This window comes from Notamacropus eugenii, chromosome 1 (assembly GCF_028372415.1).
Source record: "Notamacropus eugenii isolate mMacEug1 chromosome 1, mMacEug1.pri_v2, whole genome shotgun sequence".
In the NCBI taxonomy this organism is placed as follows: domain Eukaryota; kingdom Metazoa; phylum Chordata; class Mammalia; order Diprotodontia; family Macropodidae; genus Notamacropus; species Notamacropus eugenii.
This window is the reverse complement of record NC_092872.1, coordinates 542118079-542141137: the sequence shown is the minus strand read 5'-3', so window position 1 is coordinate 542141137 and position 23059 is coordinate 542118079. Positions and strand designations below refer to the sequence as shown.

The 23059-nt window shown below is 38.7% G+C and overlaps 1 protein-coding gene and 1 long non-coding RNA gene across 6 annotated transcripts in view; one reads left to right on the top strand and one right to left on the bottom strand.

Moving 5' to 3' along the window:
- On the bottom strand, positions 1-1583 carry LOC140520307 (uncharacterized). The gene is made up of 2 exons (XR_011972451.1): positions 1499-1583; positions 1-1141 (listed from the first exon to the last, which is right to left on the bottom strand). It is a non-coding gene; the product is annotated as an uncharacterized lncRNA (long non-coding RNA).
- Positions 1135-23059, top strand: part of C1H16orf46 (chromosome 1 C16orf46 homolog) — a 67966-nt gene continuing 46041 nt past the window's right edge. Inside the window, exon 1 of one of the 5 annotated variants that reach the window (XM_072634175.1) lies at positions 1135-1740. The gene's annotated coding sequence lies outside the window, so the exon portion shown is untranslated. Of the gene's footprint in view, positions 1741-2431; positions 2610-2745; positions 2963-8346; positions 13518-23059 lie in introns of those variants that run through there. The other 4 variants (XM_072634183.1, XM_072634173.1, XM_072634174.1 and 1 more) reach the window with 4 other exon arrangements.

Genomic DNA, 23059 nt, shown 5'->3' with positions numbered 1-23059 from the left:
TTGAAACAAATTAAACATTTATTTTAGTACCTATTATGGGTAATAGGTATTCAAAACAAAAATGAAATCATCCCTATTAGGGAACATACATATTTCAGTTTGACTAGAACGTAGAGCACAGTACACTATCAGCTGGACAACAGGGCTTTGTCTTAGAGAACCAAAATTCTGAATGTGCTGATGGTCAGCACTCAGTTCCTTTCAGCAGCTACGAACTTGAAGCTAGCAATGTGTTAGCAAAAACGACTAGGACGTGCAATGTATGTGACACAGTAGCCAGACTTCCAAGTAATGCCAGCAAGCATTCAGAGATAGGGTAATGAAAAATCAGGGCTAGTTTTGGAGATTATATTGCATAGAGATGACAATAGAGATCCACTGGAAACAAACGATCACCCTTGTTCCTTGTTTTGCTTTAAGGCTTATAAGTCCATGACTCAGGCTCAGAAGAGTGAGCTCTTGGGTCTAGTGAAGACTGAGAGAGCAGGTGCCCATTTATATGAGAACAGGCCAATAAATTTAGTTAGCTATGAGATGTACAGACTTCTCTTCTTCCTTTTTCCCTGCTTGGCTTTCTCAACTAATGACAATGCTCAAGGATTCAAAAGCATACATCAGGGTATCAAGGTTTAACACCTTTCTTCCCCATCAGTCACTGCCCTAGAATCCCCTGGAAGAAAGCTGGTGAAACATCAGACACATCAGAGATGAAAAGCCATATATTGGTGGCCCTCTCCCCAGGCAAGCTAATGGACAACACCTCTCACTCTAGACCCCAAAACTTTAGGAGTGTCTTGATACCTGTTTGCTGTAGAGAATATCCTTCAATAAATCTCATTCGGAGACAAAATTGTATTTTGAAGTTGCGGTTTCCTTTTCTAGGATGGATGTTGATTGGTTACCACAAAAAAAAAAAAATCCTACCCAAGTAAGAGACACAATTGTCACTAAATATGGGAAATAAATATACAAGATTGAATTATCTCCCCTTTCCAAATTATTCCCTATGGATGAAACAGAACTAGTTCAGGTAATTGATCAGAAAACAAAAAAAGGCTTGTCAGGTTCCATCAATGCCCGGCTGAAGTAGCGAAACTAATCCACAGGATTGGGTGACTTCCTCCAGTAAGATTCAGGGGTTCTGGAAGAGGAAAGAATTTGGGTGGTAAAAGATTGGCAAGGGGTGAGACAGGACAAGAGGGTGGAGTCATCCAAGAGTAGACAGTATGTGGCTGAAATTGTTAGCTAGAGTCAAGACTGAAAGCACAGGATTATGGACCGGAACAACAAGGCCATAGCTGCCACACTTACGAGTTGTGTAAACCTGGCTGGGCAAGCCATTTCCCTGGCCTGTTTCCTCATGGGTAAAATGAAGATAATAATGCCTGTACTGTCTACCTCACAGAGTGGCTGTGAGGAAAGCACTTTGTAAACTTCAGTGCTATAGATATGATTTATTATTTCAGAAGAATAACTTAATTGAAGTTGGATTCCTAACCTGAAATTCCAACGAATCTCAAATCAATAAAGAATTTCTATTCTGCACACCGTATCACTTCTATAGGCCCCCTGTGGTGTTAAGGATCTTAGAGTTCACCTGATCCGACTCTTAATTTGACGTTTGAGAAAACAGACCAAAAAGACGTGACCAGCCCGAGGTCACCCAGGTCAACACTGGCATCCCAAGTCCTCCGACACATCCAGCACTTTCCACTGCACCACACAAAGACAACGAATTTGGTAAATCCCTGAAGGCTCTAGTCTATAGGCAGCGCAGTCCGCGCTCCGGAGGCGCCCCCTTTGGCCACATCACATGCCAGGAGGCCTCCGAGGGTGTCCTGGCTCGGGTTCTGTTAACAACATAAGCTCCGTGAGGGCAGGAGCGGCGTCAGGTTTAGTTTGGTTTTTTAAATCTCCGTCCCTGGCGCCGCGCTCGTACGTTATTTCTGCGGCTGCATCGGCGGAGGGGCCACGACAAGGCCCCGACTCCCCGACCGACCCCGCACCGGGACCCAGCCCGTTTGGGGCGGAGCCTCCCACAGCCTGCGGCCCGGGCTGGCTTCAGACCCGCACAGGGGCAGTACATCCTCTTACCCACAGGCCCCGGCGAGGCAAGGACGGGCCTCTTCCCCCCAGGGTCTGCGGCGAGGTGGTTATGCCTCCCGCCTTTTCTTCGGGGAAGTCGCTCTTCAGGCTTCCAAGGCCCACCTAGCCAGTCCCACGCCTGCTACCCCTACCGCCTCTCTTGAATTCCGCTCCCCGACCCCGCGCCCATTTTCTCGCGAGAAGCCGATTTTGCCAAACATCACTTCCGCAGTCCACCTTCTCCTCGAGCCCCTCCGCGTGGCCGGTAACCCAGGGCAACGAGCGCCTCCGCCCACAGCTTCCGCGGATTAGCGGCCGGCTAGCCCAGGGCTCCTAGTCCGGTCACGGCCTGCCAGGCCCCACCCCACCCCGCCCAACTTGGCCTGAATCAGCCTCCCATGTGGCTGTGAGGCGGTGTTGGCGGTTTTGCCGCCCCCCCCCCCTCCCAGGGGCGGGAGGCGAGGGACCAAGCCCCGGCCCGAGGTGGGCCGCTCACCCAGGCTGGGGCTAAAGAAGGACGGAAGGTAGGACCTGCGCGCGCAGGCGGAGGCGATGCGGCTGAGGTGGGGGGGAGGGGGAGGGGAGGGGGCGGAGCCATTGCGCAAAGGGGGAGGGGCAGGGGTAGGAGGCGGGACGGGGAGGGGCTAGGCTGGGAGCCATTTGGGAAAGGAGAGGCGGGCTGGTTGGTGTGGAGACTAGAAACTTTTATTTGGAGCCAACTCCCACATTTTACAGACGAGGAAACTGAGGCCCAGAGAGGTTAGGTAACCTGTCCAGGGTCACACAGGTAGCTGGCATCTGAACTCAGGTCTTCAAACTCGAAAAGCAGCGCTCTCTCCTCTGGAAGAGGGGCCGTAGGAGCTGGAGAAGAGAAGGGGTAATGTTGTGGGGGGCAAGGCCGACGAGGAGGGAGTGAGGATGGAGGTGGGCACCAGGACCTTGGGCTGGGGACATGGTGTTCCCTGGGTCAGCATTCGCACCGAGGACGCTGGCGTTGTAGATTTAGAAATGGAAGGGCATGTGGTGCTGCCGCTCCGTTCTGCAAACAGGGCACCCGCCCCGCGGTGTGCTGTGGGGTACAGAAGTGTGGCAGGGCCCTACCCTGCGAGGGGCTCACAGTGAAGCTGGAGAATGATGATAGCCCTAAAGTTTGCAGAAGCGCTTTACATGTGTTATCTCATTTGATACTCAGGGCCTCCTGGTGGACTGGCAGATGGGCATCAGTTTTGTGATCACCTGGATTGTCCGGGGCAAGATTGTAGCCTAGGCCTTGGTGACTTGTGGTGCCAGGGAGAAAAGCACAAAACTGTGGAGACCAGACAGCTTCCTAGTGAGCAGCGTTATATACTGCCATGGTGTAGTGTATTCAGAAGGTACTGAGGGAATGGTGTGTCATCCTACATGATTAGGATTCATCTACGTATAGGGTTTCATGTTTTAAAATATCAAGACTGCATATGTCTACACATATCACAAACATGTTCACAGACATAATATAGATGTTGTAACTTGATGATAGCAGGCCATTTGCTACCATAACTCAGCGTCTTCACTGTGGACTTCAACTTTCAAAGCTGTGGATTCCACAGAAGATAGCCTTCTAACTGTAACAGTACAGGAGCTGTGGGCCAGATTGTAGAACAGTTAGGTGGAGTCGTAGAAGGTTGAGCAGCCAGAAGACTGGTTAATGTGTCCGTTTCCCCTGACCTTTACTTCTTACTTCACCTGTGCTTTTCAGAAGGACTCGGATGAAGACGTAGATGAAATAGTTTGCATATTGTCTCCTCCACTAGACCGAATTCCTTGAGATCACAGACTTCTTTTGCCTTTGTTTGTATCTCTGGAGTTTAGCATAGTACCTGATACATAGGAGGTGCTTAAACAATTCTTAGAGACTGACTGGCCTATTTATCTTATTTGTGAACAACATCTCTTTTCTCCCTATAATTCATCCCATACACAACTGCCTAATTAATCTTCCTACAGGCAGCTCTGATCAAATCATGCTATTACTGAATTAAGTCTTATACTGCCAACTGCTTGCTAAACATCTCCACTTAGTGGTCCCAAAGATAACTCAAAGTCACCTTATCAGAAACAAAACTCATGGTGTTTCCCCTAAAAGTCATCCCTACTTTAAACTTCCTTACTTCTGTTGAGGGCACTACCATCTTTCCAGTTAGCTAGACTTGTAACCTCAGTCATCCTCAACTCTTGTCTTTTTCACCCTTCCCTCCATTCAACCAACTGCCCATTTTTTGTTGATGATACCTTCATAACAGCTCTCATATCCATCTTTTTGTCACATGGCTAACAAAACACAGACCTCTTACCTGGATTGCTGTACTAATTAGACTTCTGGATTTCAGTCTCTCCCATCTCTATTATTCACACAATTGCCAACATAAATTTTCTGAAGCACAAATATGATCATATTACTTCCCCCTTGCTCATGAATTGTTTCTAGGATAAAACCCTTCACATCTCTGGTTCCAGCCTACCTTTCCAGGTTGATTTCCCCTCTTCCTTACTTTCTTAATGCCACATCTACCATTCTTTTTGAAATTTCATAGAATTTTAGAATGTTGGTAGTAGTCTTTCATTCTAGAAGAGGACCAATGACATCTCCAGGGTGATGTCTTGATTTGCAAGTAAATTGGATTTAAGTGAGACAGAGCTGCACAAAGTCATCAGCCTCATTCTTTCCTCCAGAGTCATTGGAGTCCAGTGGCAAAACATGTCAAGATGATTAGTGATTGTCCAGGATGTAGTTGGGAACCTTGGCCTTTTTAAGCTAAGGTCTTTTCCAGGTCTCAGTTTCTCTGAGGCAACACCCGTTTGTTGCCTTTTGACTGAGTCCTTTTATTAAGGGGATTTGCTCTGTGAAGTTTGGATTTAACCAGAGGGCCACACTTGAGGGTCTAGAGGGCCAAACATGGCCTTGAGGCTGCAGGCTCCCCACTCTGGGCTAGAATTTTAGGACATTGGAACTAGAAAGGACAACGTTAGAGGTTTACTTAATGGATAAGGAAACTGAATCCTAGAGAGAGAGAAGGGATTTGACCATGAAAGAGTTTCAATTTTGATGAACTTGCTTCCTTTTAGGCCCTTCTCATTTTTAATCCTTCGAATTTGTGGTACTTGTTGCTGTCATGCTTTTATTTTAGAAGAAGTTAGCATATCAAAAACAGTTTAGTTTTTCACAAATATAGGGAAGATTGAGTACCATTAGTTCAGTGTAGCTTCTTTTAGTTTGGTCTCTAGTTTGGTTCAGAGCCCTAGTCTGGACTCACCACTTCAAGTATAGTATCTACCTTAGGTAATAGACTTCAGTGATATCCATCAACACTGTTAAACTCAGGTTTGTTTAAGGTTAGTAGAACGTCCAGTAAGAGGTAGCATATCACAGTAGATAGAGAGCTGGCCTCAGTCAGGAAATTCCGAATTCAGGTCCCATCTCTCAGGACAAGTCACTTAAGTTCTCAATGCTTTGAGCAATACTTTAAGACCATGTATAAAGTTGAAGAGAAGATGACAAACCTACATTGGTAGAGGGAGTTTCCTCATATTGAAAGCACAGACTCAGTTCCTGTTCTTATCTCTATCATAAGATAACAAAGGTCTAAAAAAGGCCGACAGAGGAATGGGGGAAGATATACATGGAAATAGTAGAATAATAATGTGTGTGAATAATAAAATAATATTAATTTGACATTTATAGATCATTTTAAATTGTGCATAGTATTTTACATATTATTTTATATATTTTAAGGACAACATGATTAAAGGAGACCATAATTTTCTTATGAGAGGCCTACTAGATAGTTTGAAGTCTAGAAGACCTGGGGTCCAGTTGTACCTCCAACACCTGCTAACTGTGTGATTCAGCACAAGACGTTTACCATAATAGTGCCTTGGGCAGCTCTGTAAAACTGTTAAATGATAGAAGAATTGCCAAGAGTTCCTCATGCCGGTGTAATCCTAGGTGCAGACTAAAAAAGCAAAGCAAAAAACATACTTTCCTATGCATATGATCTGTCAGTAACAAAGGGTAAGGAAAAAGTGATATCTGCTGTTTCATCAGAGCCTTCTGTACTAGTATTCCTAGAAGGTACTGCCATTGTTGGGGAGACTGAGTTGAGTGGGGACACTGTAAGTACCTTACCTTTCCCCATAGCTGATTGATGCTAGAGCTCATCCTTGCTGAGAACAGCTTCCTTGAGGTGAGTAAGTCAGTTGCCTCTGATTCCATCCCCATTTTATCCTGCATAGTGTCATTATCTTTGTTTCTTCAGAGGAGACATCTGAAAGATGTTGGCCTCTGCTCTGGCCCTAAAGATACAAAGGAAGTGATGTCCAGCTCCACTGGAAATCTTCTGGAGTCGCTCAGAATAAGAAAGAATGTGACTGCCAGCTGCTTCTGTTCACTCTTTGCTCCTTCCCCTTAGAGCTCTATCAATGATAGGCAAGTATGTTAGCTTTTATGGGTCTTAGTTTTACTTATGTTAAAACCAGAGGAAGAATTAGATAATCTCTAGGATCCCTTCCAGCTCTAACTCTTGTGATATTATAAGATATGATCCAAATTTTCTTATTTCTTTATGCTCCTTAACCCCTCTTTTTACATTGAATTTTGTTTCTTTTCTTTTTTTAATGTGTGCATCTGTTTATCAGTTCTTTCTCTAGAGGTAGATAGCATCTTCCTTCATATATCATTTATAGTTGATTTGAGAATGTAAAATACTCAAGATAACTTGGTTGTTCACAATTCTTTTTTATTTGAGTTTATTTATTTTTCCTTTTCAGCCTTCACTTCCGTAAGTTTTAAATTTTCTCCATCTCCCTCCCCACCCCCCTCTCCAAGACATTGTGCAATTGATATAGGTTCCACATATACATTCCTATTAAACATTTTCACGTTGGTCATGCTGTATAGAAGAATTAGAATGAATGGGAGGAATCATGAGAAAGAAAAACAAAACAAATAAAATAGTCTGCTTTGCTCTGTATTCAGACTCCATAGACCTATCTCTGGATGTGGATGGCGTTTTCCATCAGGAGTTTTTTGGAATTATTTTAGATCCTTGCATTGCTGAGAAAGGCTGAGTCTATCAAAGTCAGTCCTTGCACACTGTGGCTGTTAACTGTATACAGTGTTCACCTGGTTCTACTTACTTCACTTAGCATCAGTTCATATAAATCCAGATTTTTCTGAAATCCACCTGTTTATCATTTCTTATAGCACAAATGTATTCCATTACATTCATATACCACAACTTGCTATAAATATTTTTGTATATGTGTGTCCTTTCCCCATTTTTATGATCTCTTTGGGCTACAGCCCTAGAAATGGTATTGTGGGGTCAAAGGGTATGTGTATTTTTATAGCCCTTTGGGCATAGTTCCAAATTGCTCTCCAGAATGATTTCATCAGTTCACAACTCCACCCATAAGTTAGTGTTCCAGTTTTCACGCATCTTTTCCCATTTATCATTTTCCTGTTTTGTCATGTTAGCCAATTTGATAGGTGTGATATGGCACCTCAGAGTTGTTTTGATTTGCATCTCTTTATTCAGTAGAGATTTAGAGCATTTTTTCAAATAGATATATATGACTATAGATAGCTTTGATTTCTTCTGCTGAAAACTGCCTATTCATATTCTTTGGTCTTTTATCAATTGGGGAATGATTTGCATCCTTTTAAATTTGACTCAGGTCTCTATGTATTTTAGAAATGAGGCCTTTGTTATGGTATATGAATGTAATGGAGTACTATTGTGCCATAAGAAATGATGAACAAGAAGACTTCAGAGAGGCCTGGAAGGACTTATATGACCTGATGCTGAGTGAAAGGAGCAGAACCGGGAGAACTTTGTGCACAGCAACGACCACAGTGTGTAAGAGTTTTTTCTGGTAGACTTGGAATTTTGTAATAACGCAAAAACTTCTTATAAAAAAAAAAAATCCCAAAGGTGGTTCTCAAGGCAAAATGCCTTCCACACTCAGAGAAAGAAATGTGGAAGTCACTCACAAAATGTAGCAGATCATGTTTGTGTATGTGTATGTGTTTGTGTATCATGTTCTGATTTGTTATACGATTTCTTTCATTTATTTTAGTCTGACTACATAGCATGACAATAGTGAAAATATACTCAATAGGAAAGTATATGTAGAATCTATACAGAATTGTATGCAGTCGTGGGGAGGGAGGGGGTTAGTGGGGGGTAGGTGGGGGGGGATAAAATCTCAATTGTATGGCAGTGATTGTTAAACATTAAAAAATAAAAAAAAATAAAAAAAGAAATGAGGCCTTTATCAGAGACACTGGTTGTAAAAATTCTCCCCCAGTTTTCTTCTTCCCTCCTAATCTTGGTTGCATTGGCTTTGTTGGTTCACAATTATTCTTCAAACAGTGATGCTTCTATTGTATACAATGTTCTCTTGGTTCTGTTCACTTCATTTTTCATTATTTCATGCAAGTCTTTCCATGTTTTTCTAAAATCTACCAGCTCCTCATTTTTTATAGCATGGTAGTATTCCATCACAGTTATATACCGCAGCTTGTTTAACTATTCTCTAATTTCTTTCAATTTCCACTTCTTTGTCACAACAAAGAGCATTGTTATAAATATTTTAGAACATATAGGTTCTTTTCCTTTTTCTCTGATAACCTTGGGAAACAGACCCAGTAATGGTATTGTTGGATAAAAGGATGTGTACAGTTTTTAACCTGTTGGGCATAATTCTAGATTGCTCTCCAAAATGGTTCAATCTGTTCATAGTTCCACTAAAACTAACAATGTATTAATGTCCCAATTTTTCCATATCTCCTTCAACATTTGTTACTTTCCCCTTCTATAATTTTAGCTTATCTGATAGGTGTGAGATGATATCTCAGAGTTGTTTGAATTTGCATTTCTTTAACCAATAATGATTTAGATCATTTTTTCATATAACTATCTATAGTTTTGATTTCTTCATTGAAATACTGCCTATTTATATTCTTTGACCATTTCTTTTCAGTCAGCAAGAAGCTGACTATTTTTCCTCCCATTCTCTCTCCCCAAGCTGAGAAAGAAAAACAAACCTGTTAAAAATATGTATACACATAAACACACACACACATATACAAATATTTGTATATCTAAAACATATTATTCAAGAATAATATATATTCAAAAAAAGCAAATTTCCACGTTGGCTATGTCCAAAAAAAAAAAAATCCCATTTCGCACTCTTTCACCTCTCTAGCAGGAAGTGGATAGCATATTTCAATGATTAGTCCTCTGGAATTGTTGTTGATCATTATTTCTAAGTATTTCTAAGACTTTTAAAGATGTTTGACTGTACGATATTTTTTGTTTTTGTATAAATTGTTTTTTTGATTCTTCTCACTTTGCTTCTCATTCATTCTTCATAGCACCGACAAGCCTTCGTGGGTTTCTTAAAAACCAACCCCTTCATCATTTCTTACAGGATAATAGTATTCTAGCACGTTTATATATCATAATTTGTTTACCTGTTCCTCAGTTGATAGGTACCCACTCAGTTTCCAGCTCTTCATGAAAAGACCTATAAATATTTTTGTACATTTTCCCCTTTCCCTCCTATTTCCTTGCATAGTGAAATGTATTTCTGTATCCAACTTTGTGTGTGTGTGTGTGTTTCTTCCCTCCTGAGACCAGTTTGCATGAGAGTTGCGTTCAGTCTCAGTAGTTCCCTCCATTCTTTTACCCTTCTTTGTATAGACTTCTTGCACACTCTGATATGAGATACAATTTTTCCTAATTTTTCTCTCTGTTTTTCTCCTTAGTGTATTCCTCTTCCTTTCCCTTTCCAGTCTTCTTTTTAGATCATCAAGACATAATAACCACTCCCAGACCTTACCTAATTGGACTCCTTTTCTACTCTGATGTTTGTAGGATTCAGAAGAGACACATTTATCAAATGATAAATTTGAATTTAAGCAGGTTATTGTTGTTTAATCCTTTAATAATAGCTAATAATAATTAACTTTTATATAGTACTTACTTTGTGCCAGGTACTATGCTAAGCACTTCACAGTTGTATCATTGGATCCTCACAACAACTCTGGGAAGTGGATACTATTATTGTCCCCATTTTACAGATGAGGAAACTGAGGCAAACAAAGGTTATGCCTAGCATTACATGGCAGTAAGTATCTGAGCTGGATTTGGACTCAGGTCTTCCTGACTGTAGACCCAGCACTCTTTCCTTTGTACCATTTAGCTACCCAATGCTTTATCATTGTTCATTCATATTTACTTTTTTATATTTCTCTTCATTCCTGTGTTTGTAGTTAAAAGTTTCTAGATAGCTCTGATCATTTCATCAAGAGAGTTTGTAAATCCTTTATTTCATTAAGTCTATTTTTCCCCCTTAGAATTATACTCAGTTTTTCTTGGGAAGTTATTCTTAGTTTTAAGCATGTATATCTATGTATTATTTATCTCTCCTTTGCCTTCTGAAAGATATGCCAAGTTCTCAGCTTCTTTATTGTGGTGGCTGCTGAAGCTTGTGTGATCCTGACTGTGGCTCCTTGGTGTTTGAATTCTTTCTTTTTGCCTTCTTGTAATGTTGTTTTTTTCCCTTTGACCTAGAAATTCTGTATTTTGGCTGTAATGTTCCCAGGAGTTTTCATTTGGGGGCTTCTTTCAGGAGTGATTAGTGGATTCTTTTACTTGTATTTTGCCGTCTGGATCTAAGAGGTCTGGGCAGTTTTCTTTTATGATTTCTTGAAATATGAGGTCTAGCAATTCCAAAAGACTCATGATGGCTAATCCCCATCCAGAGAAAGAACTATGGAGTCTAAATGCATATCAAAGCATACTATTTTCACTTTTTTTTGTTCTCTGTTTCTTTCTCGTGGTTTTTCCTTTGTGTTCTGATTCTTCTTTCACAACATAACTAATGTGGAAATATGTTTAATGTGATTGCACATGTATTAACTATATCAGGTCGTTTGCTGTCTTGTGGCTGGTGGAGGGGAGGGAGGAGAAAAACTTGGAACTCATAATCTTATAAAATGTATGTTGATAAATACCTTTACATGCAATTGGAAGAAAATTAAACACTATTTACAAAAAAAATCAAAGAAATACGAGGTCTAGACTTTTTTTGGTCATGGCTTTCAGGTAGTCCAGTGATCCTTAAATTTTCTCTCCTTGGTCTGTTTTCCAGGACAGTCGTTTTTGTTATGAGATACCTAAAATTTTCTTCTCTTTTCATTCTTCACTTTGTTTTAATTTTTTTAGTTGTCTCATAAAGTTATTAGTTTCTATTTGGTTCACTCTAATTTTCAGAGAATTTGATGCTTTGGCAGGGTTTTATACTTCTTATGCCAAGCTATTTATTCCCATTACATTTCTTTCTTCTTGTTTCTTTTCCATTTTCCCCCTCTAACACTATTGTTTCCTTTATTTAAAACATTTCTAACTCTTTTTTTTAAATCTTGCTTTACATATCTCAGGAATTCTAATCGAATTTATGTCCAGGCTATATTTTCCTTTGAGGTTTTGCTTCTAGATATTTTGGAGCCATTCTTTTCTTCTGGGTTTGTGTCTAGTGTGATCTTGTTATGGTGGAAATCTTTTTGTTTGTTTGTTCACTCTTCCAGCCCACTTCCTGTGAAGGGAATTATGACTTTTATAATAATCAATATGATGTGTGTAATTAATATACTAATAGATTAGATTTTTAGAGTTGCCTTTTCTAGCTTGTGAGTCAGAGCTCACAATGCAACTTGCCATAATCAATCAAACTTTGACAAGGCCTGTAACCGCTGGCATCCTTGTGCCTGTGTACCTGAAGTGAAGCAAATCGAGGACTGTAGAACCTGTTCCCATCACAGAACTCTGGTCCTGTGACCTACCAAGTAACAATCCACAAAGACTTGAACAATGCTGTTCCCAAAGACCTACAGGGTGTCTGTACCTTAGTGATCATGGATTTGTGGCCTGGTCGTAGGAAACCTCTCTGGCCGTAGAAACGATTGTTTGCAATCCACCTTACCCTCTCCCTTCCCACTTGTGATTTATGTATATAATCTCTTGTCTTCACTTCAGCAAGGTGGTTTTTCTGATCATGAGAATTCCTGATTTGCAAATCTATTCCTTGTAATGGAACTAATTAATTAAATGCTGCCTGATTACTGGCACTTTGTCTCTGGCCTGCAGTTTTCATTCTCAGGTTAAGAGACTGGCTCAATAAAATCCAGTTAACGCATCAATAGGTGTCACAAGTTTTTAAGGGGTGGATATAGGGAGAAGTCTTGAGTTCTCTAGTACTGAGGAGAAGAGATGGGGAGCCACTGGATTTTTTCAAGTCTAAACTCACCTGGTCTGGCAGGTTCACTGCTCACCTTCCTGCCATTGGGCTTGGCCTTTTGATTAAGCCCACCTTTCACTGCAAGGAATGTTCCTGGGGCCTTTTCTTGGCTGAGATAACTCTGTTGAGGCCCGTTTGCACACAGATTTGACTTTTGCATGCATCTTTTATAATTCAGGACTGGCTATGGCCTACAGTTTTTCTTTCTTCTATAAATGCATGTCTGAATTATGGACTTCAGGGCTTTATTTCTGCATGGGATAGAAAATTTTTGCATAAAAATTGCTTGCAAGGTTGGTTTTGTGTGTAGTTACACTGGTTGAAATTAGCATTTTTAATTGCACACCTGATTAGAGTTGTGGAATGTTTACTTCCATAATTCAAATGAATTGCTAGCGCAGTGTGGAATATTTGTATTGGTGTATTTGTATTTGTGTTGTTATACCCCTTTATAGTGTATTTGTGAATTGTATGTACTTATTAGTTAAGTGGTATTATTATCTTTGAGCGTACACCTTTAAAATGGGACAGATGTGTGGTAAAGGCAAGGGGGGAAGATATAGCAGTTCCTGTTAATAAATCCCCAGAACAAACATGTGCCTTTCAAATGTATAAGAAATATGGCCTTGACTGTCCCTCAGGACAGGATTGGGTTGGTTTGACTAGTGATGACCCTAAACTTTGCTCCCTGGTTGGGGCAACTTTGATAAGACCAGATTAGAGTATTTAAAGCAGAAACTGATCAATGAGGAAACAGCCTCTCTAGTGGGACAGCTATGATAAATGGTACTCAGAGTTACTGAAAAGGAAGCATATGTCTAAATTAGAATAAGCGAAAGAGAGGATTAAACCGTCCAAAAACTTTCTACTTAGCAACCCCCAAACTACCCAGCTACCTTAACTATACCCACCTTTACCAAAAGACTCCACCAACTTCCCAACTTCTATGTTCCCTTTCAAAGTGCAAGCCAAAGTTCTCCCAGGAAAAACTCCCCAGGAGAATGGTTGGAAGAATGAACAAACAAACAAGCCTTCAGACTTTCTGGACGACTGATGCTAGGGCTGATCTCCATATATTTCTAGAGGTAATGTTTAGACTGGTGCTCCTGCTGCTTTCTTGAAGTGTTGAGTGCTATGATGTTCCAGGATTTCAGGGACAGCTCAGGCTGAGAACCTATCAGCTTTTGTTGTTCCTCAAACAGTCTGATCACTATTCCTTTGCTCTGAGTTCTGCAGGTACCAAACATGTATTTGAGTCTGATGAATAGGCCTGTGGGCATGTCTGTCTGAAGTTTCAGTAGATTACTGTTGGACTTGACCACTGTCAGCTAGCTGGAAAGTCTGCTGTTTCAAAGTGACAGAACTATAGGTCTAGGATTTCTTCACTAGTAGTTCAGTTGCAGACTTCACTAGAAGTTGGAACTAAGACCCTGTTCTTGTTGCTTCTGCTTCTAAACTTGTCCCCAACTCAGTAGACACTTTAGGGCCTGCAACCCTCCTTACCCTGGCATTCAATGCCACCCCTGGCATGCATATATGTATCTGTGTGTATGTATGTGTATCTGTGTGTGTAAATGTCTATATATGTATGTGTGTATATATATACACACACACATGCATGCACATATATACATATATAGTCATAGAGAGGGAGAGAATTCATTAACTGCTTGCCATGTACCAATCCAATACACACACACACACGCACACATACATATATACATGCACACACAATTCCTTAAGTACTTATGATGTGCCAGTGTATGGTATAAGCCACACACAGGGAATATAAATAGAAGCAAGCAAAACAACCCCTATCAAGGAGCTTACTGTGTCACAGTAGACGACAAGATATAAAGGGGAGCTAGAATAAGCATGATGGCTGGAGTGTAATCTTCATGGTATGGAGATGTTGGGGAAGAGTACAGAAGGCATTGTCAGAAAAGTTAAAAAGAAACCTTCTCCTTTACTTGTTGACATTTCCAAATCATTCTTTATGCAATTAAGTAAATTATAATCAACAGGTAATCAATTGACACCAAAAATGAAATATATTCACTTTAAATAGTATATTTAAGTAGCAATTATTTAGATACAGAAACAGAGAAGGAACAAAAATTAGAAGCCAATATGGAGTATTTTCTTTTACCACATTGAAAAAGGAAGTTTTACCAATACTCTTTTATATATTGCTGTTATTTTCCAAAATCAACAACCTTCATCCACAAAACCTTTCTTTATAACAAAGAAATACAGTTAAAAAAACTAACATGTATTGAACAAATCTGATAGTATATGCCTCATTCTGCAGTTATAGTACACGGTTTTCTAAGAGGAGAGAAGTATATTTCATCAGTCTTCTAAAATTAGTGGTTACGTTTTACAGTCATCTTTATACACTTGCAAATAAAGTCATAGAAGTTGTGGGCTTGAAAGAAAGCCCAGATATTCCCATCATTTTACAAAAGAAAAACTGGGAACGAGAAAAGTTAAGTGACTAACTCAGGGGTGGGGAACCTATGGCCTGAAGGCCACACGTGACCCTCTGGGTCCTCAAAGTGTGGCGCTTTGGCCACATCCAAACTTTACAAAACAAATCCTCTTAATAAATTTGTTAGAGGATATAATATATTGAGTATGTGGGTATGTGATAGTAGGACTTGAGAATCCCATGTGCTTTATCCTCACTTTGCAATTCAGTGAACCTTTGCTAGTGAATTTTTCTTCAGCTTGAAATTATGTAGGCCCTATGTTCTCCATCAGCATTTTTCTTTTTTAATTCAAAGGGCAAAAGTCATTCATTCATTAATTGAGTAATACTACTGATTTCTACTACTTATGATTTCTAGTTATATTATCTTGTTTGCTGTGATCTCAAGCTTAATACATTTAAAGCCAAAATCATCATATTGCCCTAATCTCCTCTTTCAAACAACAGAGTCCCCATTCCCAACTGTTAAGTGACTGTTGGTGAAACCATCATTTTCTTAGTATAGATACCTTAGAATTATATTTGACTTTTCCCTCTGCTTCATTCATTTCATTGAAACTGCCCCCACTTCCTTTTGATTCATCCTGCAAATGTTTTTCAGAGTCACTCTTTTTTCCTCGTTCTCACTGCCACCACCGTAGACCAGGTCCTCATCTCCTCATTCCTGGAAATCTGCAACAACTTTACAGATGGTTTCCTTTTTTTCAGTTGCTTTCCCTTCTAGTCCATCTTCCAAATTGCTGTTGGAATAATTTTCCTTAAAATAAGTTTTGTTGATGCCTGTGTTTTTAAAATCACAATTTTTTTGCAGTTTTTCTTTTTTTATTAATTAATTTTTATTTATTTTCAGTGTTCTACAATAACTACCATATAACTTAGATTATTATTTTCTCCTTCCTCCCCCCTACTTTCCCCCTCCCTCCCCGAGACGGCATACAATTTTGTATAGGTTCTACACATACATTCCTATTAAATACATTTTCACTATAGTCATGCTGTATAGAAGAATTAAAATGAGTGGGAAAAATCATCTAACAAACCAGAACACAGTACACACACACACACACACACACACACACACACACACACACACACACACACAATATGATCTGCTACATTCTGTGATTGAATTCCATAGTTCTTTCTCTGGATGTGGAAGGCATTTTGCCTCAGAAGACCGTAGGGAATTTTTTTTTTAAGTCCTTGCATTGCAGTGAAGTTCCAAGTCTACCAGAAAAAACTCCTGCACATTGTGGTCATTGCTATGCACAAAGTTCTCCTGGTTCTGCTCCTTTGACTCAGCATCACATCATATAAATCTTGCTAGGCCTCTCAGAAATCTTCCTGTTCATCATTTCTTATAGCACAATAGTATTCCATTACATTCATATACCATAGTTTATTCAGCCATTCCCCAGTTGATGGGCATCCCCTTGATTTCCAGTTTTTGGCCACCACAAAGAGTGCTGCTATAAATATTTTTTTACATGTGGAACCCTTTCCCATTTTTATGATCTCTTGGGGATACAGTCCTAGAAGTGCTATTGATGGGCCAGAGGCTATGCACATTTTTGTAGCCTTTTGGGCATAGTTCCAAATTGCTCTCCAGAATGGTTGGAGAGCTCCACCAACAGTGTATTAGTGTTCCAACTCTCCCACATCCTCTCCTGCATTTATCATCTTCCTGTTCTGTCATATTTGCCAATCTGATAGGTATGATGTGGTACCTCAGAGTTGTTTTGATTTGCATTTCTCTAATCAAAAGTGATTTAGAGCAGTTTTTCATATGACTATAGATATCTTTAATTTCTTCCTCTGAAAATTGCCTATTCATATCCTTTGACCATTTATCAATTGGGGAATGACTTGCATTTTTATACATTTGACTCAATTCTCTATATATTCTAGAAATGAGGCCTTTCTCACCGACATTAGCTGTAAAAATTCTTTCCCAGTCTTCTACATCCCTCCGAATTTTGGTTGCATTGGGTTTGGTTGTGCAAAAACTTTTCCATTTAATGTAATCAAAATGATCCATCTTGCATTTCGTAATGCTTTCTGTCTCTTCTTTAGTCAAAAATTCTTCCCTTCTCCATAAATCTGATAAATACACTATTCCTTGCTCCACCAATTTGTCCATAGTATCAGTCTTTATACCTAGATCATGTACCCATTTGGATTTTATTCTTGTATACAGTGTCAGGCTTGGGTCTATGCCTAGTTTCCGCCACACTGTTATCCAGCTTTCCCATCAATTTTTGTTGAACACTGAGTTCTTATACCAGAAAGCTGGAGTCCTTGGGTTTACCAAACAGGAGATTGCTATATGCATTGTCTACTGTGTCTTGAGTACCTAGGATATTCCACTTGTCTACCCTTCTGTTTCTTAGCCAGTACCAAGTGGTTTTGATAACTGCTTTATAATATAATTTGAGATCTGGTAGCGCTAGACCACTTTCCTTAGCATTTCTTTTCATGAGTCCCCTTGATATTCTGGACCTTTTGTTCATCCAGATGAATTTTGATACTATTTTTTCCAGCTCTAGAAAATAATTATCTGATAGTTTAATTGGTATGGCACTAAATAAGTAAATTAATTTAGGTAGAATTGTCATTTTTATTATATTGGCTCAGCCTACCCATGAGCAACTGATGTTTTTCCACTTCCTTAGATCTGACTTTATTTGTGTGAAAAGTGTCTTGTAGTTGTGTTCATATAGTCCCTGGGTTTGTCTTGGCAGGTAAACTCCCAAATATTTTATAGTATCTACCCTAGCTTTAAATGGGATTTCTCTTTTTATCTCTTGTTGTTGGGCTTTGTTACTAATATATAGAAATGCAGAAGATTTGTGTGGGTTTATTTTGTAACCTGCAGCTTTGCCAAAGTTGTTTATTGTTTCAGGTAGTTTTTTACTTGAATCTCTGGGATTTTCTAAGTATGTCATCATATCATCTGCAAAGAGTGATAACTTAGTTTCTTCTTTACCTATTCTAATTGCTTCAATTTCTTTATCTTGTCTAATTGTTATAGCTAACATTTCTAGTACCATATTGAATAATAGTGGAGATAATGGACATCCTTGTTTCACCCCTGATCTTATTGGAAATGCATCTAGCTTATCACCATTGCATATAATGCTTGCTGAAGGTTTTAGGTAGATACTGCTTATTATTTTGTGGAAAGTTCCCTTTATTCCTATGCTCTCCATTGTTTTTAATAGGAATGGGTATTGTACTTTGTCAAAAACTTTTTCTGCATCTATTGAGATAATCATGTTATTTCTGTTAGTTTTGTTGTTGATATGGTCGATAATGCTATTACTTTTCGTAATATTGAACCAGCCCTGCGTTCCTGGTTTGAATCCTACCTGATCATAATGTATTTTTCTCATGATAAGTTGCTGTATTTGTTTTGCTAAAATCTTATTTAAAATTTTCACATCTATTTTGTGGTCCATATTGTAAATGCTTTAAAAAGAAGTATCACCTGACCAAAAGTTTGAATTGTTTTATCTGTTATAAACTGTGTTAAAAATGAAAAATAAAATTTAGAATAAAGGGGGAAAAATAAATTTAACCTAAACTTTAAAAAAAAATTTTCACATCTATATTCAGTAGAGAAATTGGTCTATAATTTTCTTTCTCTGTTTTGTCTCTTCCTGGTTTAGGTATCAAAACCATATTTGTATCATAAAAAGAATTGGGGAGGACTCCTTCCCCAATTTTCATAGTATTGGAATTAACTGTTCTTTAAATGTTTGATAGAACTCAATTGTAAATCCATCTGGCCCTAGAGATTTTTTCCTAGGGAGTTCATTGATAGCTTGTTCAGTTTCTTTTTCTGACATGGGGTTGTTTAAGTATTCAACTTCCTCTTCTGTTAATCTGGGCAATTTGTAGTTTTTAAAATACTCATCCATCTCATTTAGATTGTCGAATTTGTGGGCATAAAATTGGGCAAAGTAATGTCTAATTATTGTTTTAATTTCCTTCTCATTGGAGGTGTATTCACCCTTTTCATTTTTGATTTTAGTAATTTGGTTTTCTTCTTTTTTTAAATCAGATTGAGCAAAGGTTTATCAATTTTATTAGTTTTTTCGTAAAACCAACTGTTGGTTTATTTATTAATTCAATGGTTTTCTTATTTTCAAGTTTATTAATCTCCTTTGGTTTTCAGTATTTCTAATTGGTATTTACTTGGGGATTTTCAGTTTGTTCTTTTTGTAGCTTTTACACATGCATGCCCAAATTATTAATCTCCTCTTTCTTTATTTTATTCATGTAGGCATTCAAAGATATAAAACTTCCCCTAAGAACTGCTTTTGTAGTATCCCATAAGATTGGTAGGTTGTCTCATTATTGTCATTCTCTTGAATGAAGTTGTTGATTGTTTCCATGATTTGTTGTTTAACCTACTCCTTCTTTAGGATTAGATTATTTAGTTTCCAATTAATTTTTGGTTTATCTTTCCATGGCCTTTTATTACATATAATTTTTATTGCATTATGATCTGAGAAGGCATCTCTGCCTTTCTGCGCTTGATGGTGAAGTTTTTATGCCCTAGAACATGGTCAATTTTTGTATATGTGCCATGTACCGCTAAGAAAAAGGTGTATTCCTTTCTATTCCCATTCAATTTTCTTCAGAGATCTATCATATCTACCTCATCCAGAGTTTTATTTACCTCTGTAACCTCTTTCTTGTTTATTTTGAGGTTAGATTTATCCAGTTCAGAGAAGGGGAGGTTGAGGTCTCCTACTAGTATAGTTTTGCTGTCTTTTTCTTCCTTCAACTTCCCCAACCTCTCCTCTAAGAATTTGGATGCTATACCACTTGGAGCAAATATGTTTAGTAATGATATTGCTTCATTGTTTATTGTGCCTTTTAGCAGGATATAGTTTGCTTCCTTATTTCTTTTGATTAGATCTATTTCTGCTTTTGCTTTGTCTGAGATTAGGATTGCTACCCCTGCTTTTCTTACATCAGCTGAGGCACAATATATTCTGCTCCAACCTTTTACCTTTACCCTGTGTGTATCCCCCTATTTCAAATGTGTTTCTTGTAAACAACATATTGTTGGATTATGGCTTTTAATGCATTCTGCTATCCATCTCCATTTTATGGGAGAGTTCATTCCATTCACTTTCACAGTTATGATTACAATCTGTGTCTTTCCCTCCATCCTCTTTCCCACCATTTGTGCTTTAGTTTTCCTGTCTCCCTTCCCCTCCTCAATAGAATTTTTACTTTTTACCACCACCTCCCTCAGTCTTCCCTTTCTTCTTTAAGCCCCCCTCCCTTTTACTCCCCTTTACCCTTACTACTTCTTCCCTCCCTTTTAGCTTCCCCTCAGCTTTCTTCCCCCTTCCCCTTCTACTACCTATAGAGCTAGTTAGGATTATATACTTAATTAAGTTTATTATTCCCTCCTTGAACCAAATCAGATGAGAATACCTCTCAAACAATGCTCATCTCTCTCCCCTCTTTCTGTCTACTATAATTTTGTACTTCTTCTTGTGATGTAATTTACCATTTTCTGCTTCCTCCTTTTCACATCTCCTGTTACAATCCCTTTGCACTCTTAAATCATATTTTTATCATCACATCACTTACTTTAGACCTGTTCCCTCTATCTATGTATATCCTTTTTTATATTTCATAATAGATATACAATTCTCAGGATTAACAAGTATCATCTTCCCTTATAGGGAGGTAAACAGTTTGCCCAAATTGAGTAACAGGTTTTTCTTTTCCCCTGTTTACCTTTTTATGCCCTCTTGAGACCTGCATTTGAAGATCGAATTTTCTATTGAGTTCTCACCTTTTTGTCAGGAAGGTCTGGAAATCCCTAATTTCATTGAATGATCATCTCCTTGCCCAAAATGTTATGCTGAACTTTTCTGGGTGATTGATCCTTGGTTGTAGTCCCAGCTCCTTTGCCTTACAGAATATCATATTCCAATTCCTTCGATCTTTTAATGTAGAAGCTACAAGGTCCTGTGTGATCCTAACTGTTGCTCCTCGATATTTGAATGGTTTCTTTCTGGCCGCCTGTAGTATTTTCTCCTTCACTTGATAGTTCTGGAATTTGGCAACAATATTTCTTGGGGTTTTTAGTTTGGGATCCCTTTCAGGAGGTGAATGGTGGATTCTTTTGATGACTATTTTATTCTCTGGATCTAGCAGATCCAGAGGGCAAAATAGTCATCGAAAGAATCCATCGTTCACCTCCCGAAAAGGATCCCAAACTAAAAACACAATTTTTTCAATGAGCAAAAACTGCCCCCTTGAAAAAAAAAGTAATAACCCCATAAAATGTATGTATCATTAAGCAAAACAAATTCCCAAACTGGCTATGTCCGAAATATACATGTCTCATTTTACCTTGAGTCTATCACCTCTGTTAGGAGAATGCTTCATCACTGGTCCCTTGGAAGTGTTTGATCACTGTGTTAATCACAGTTTTTAAGTCTTTCAAATTTTTCTTTACAGTGTTGTTAATATGTAAATTTTTCTTCTGATTTCTGCTCATTTTCCTTTGCGTCAGTTCATACGAGTCTTCTTATTGTTTCTCTGAAACTGTTCTTTGCATCAGAGGTTTCAAACCCACAGCCCAAACCAGATTAAAATGTAATTGGGAAATACTTAACAAAATAAATAAAAATATAATAAAACATAGGTAACATTACATTTTAAAACCTAAGTCAATATGCAGTTCACAAAGATCCTTATGTATGGATAGGGGCCCTTATTTCTATTTGAATTTGACATTACTGCCGTATGTAATTTCTTATAGTACAATCATGCCCCAGTTGATGAATATCCCTTTAGTTTCTAGTTTCTTGCTACCATAAAAAGAGCTGCTGTAAGTATTTTTTACATAGGGGTCTTTTTTTTTCTTTGATCTCTTTGGGCTATAGACCTAGGAATAGTGTTGCTGGGTTAAAGGGCATATATGCACAGTTAAGTAACTTTTTGTGCATAGTTTCAAATTACTTTCTAGAGTGGCTGGACCAATTCATAACTCCACCAACAGTGCATCAATCTCTATTTTCCTTATTGTCACATTTGCCAGTCTGATGGAGTGAGGTAGAACCTCATCAGTTGCTTTATTGTGGGGGGAGGGTCAGTCAGTTAGGAGTCCTCCTGATAGTGATTTATCCACTGTACCATTTAGCTGCTCCATCAGTTGCTTTTGCATTTTGTTAATTAGTGAGTTTTGGAGTATTTTTTTCATGTGGGTATTTGATAGCTTGGATTTTTTCTCTAGAAGACTACTTGTTTATATCCTTTGACCATTTATCAATTGGGGTAATTGATGTCTTTGTTTTCATATCACAGTGATTCTTGGATTTGCCCATCCCTTCCCCATGCCTGTACTCAAATTTAACCTTTCCTTGTAATAAAGAAAAGCAGTTAATTGATATTTATCAACCTGGCTTGAGGCTATTTTTCAGCTCTGATAGACATTATTTCCCTTCATGCACCCTTTGATCCAATGAGACTGGCTTTCTTACTGTTTCTCATATAAGGTATTCTGTTGTACTACTTTCAGTTAGCTATGAATGAAAATCCTTAGAAGTGTAAATACCAAAGTAATGGATAAGATTAGCAATGTTTTACCATTGATACCTTTAAAGAATGCTTTGTTAGTTCATTTTCTCCAGCCCATGCTCTGCACAACTGACAAAATGATTTTCCTAAGGGCTAGCTACGTATGACCATGTCACCCTTCTACTTAGTAAGTTTTAGTGGTTCCTTATTGCTTATGGGATCAAATGCATTACCTCCCTTCATGCATTGGTCTAGCCAAATTGACCTCCTTGCTGTTATTTACATATAATGTTCCATTTTCTTTCTCCACACGTTTGCCTCAACTTTGGCTTTCAGAATCTCTTGTTTCCTTCAAGGCTCAACCCAAGTACCACCTGATCTGCATGAAACCTTTCCTAATCCCCCTAGTGGCTAGTGTTGTTTCCCCCAACTCCCATCATCCTTTATCTAGTTTTTATATATTTTATTTGTACATGTTGTATGTTGACTGGAATATAAACTCCTTGGCAGCAGAAAGTGTTTCCCATTTGTTCCTGTATCTCCAGTGCTTAATATAGTAGGTGTTTTAATATAGTAGGTGTT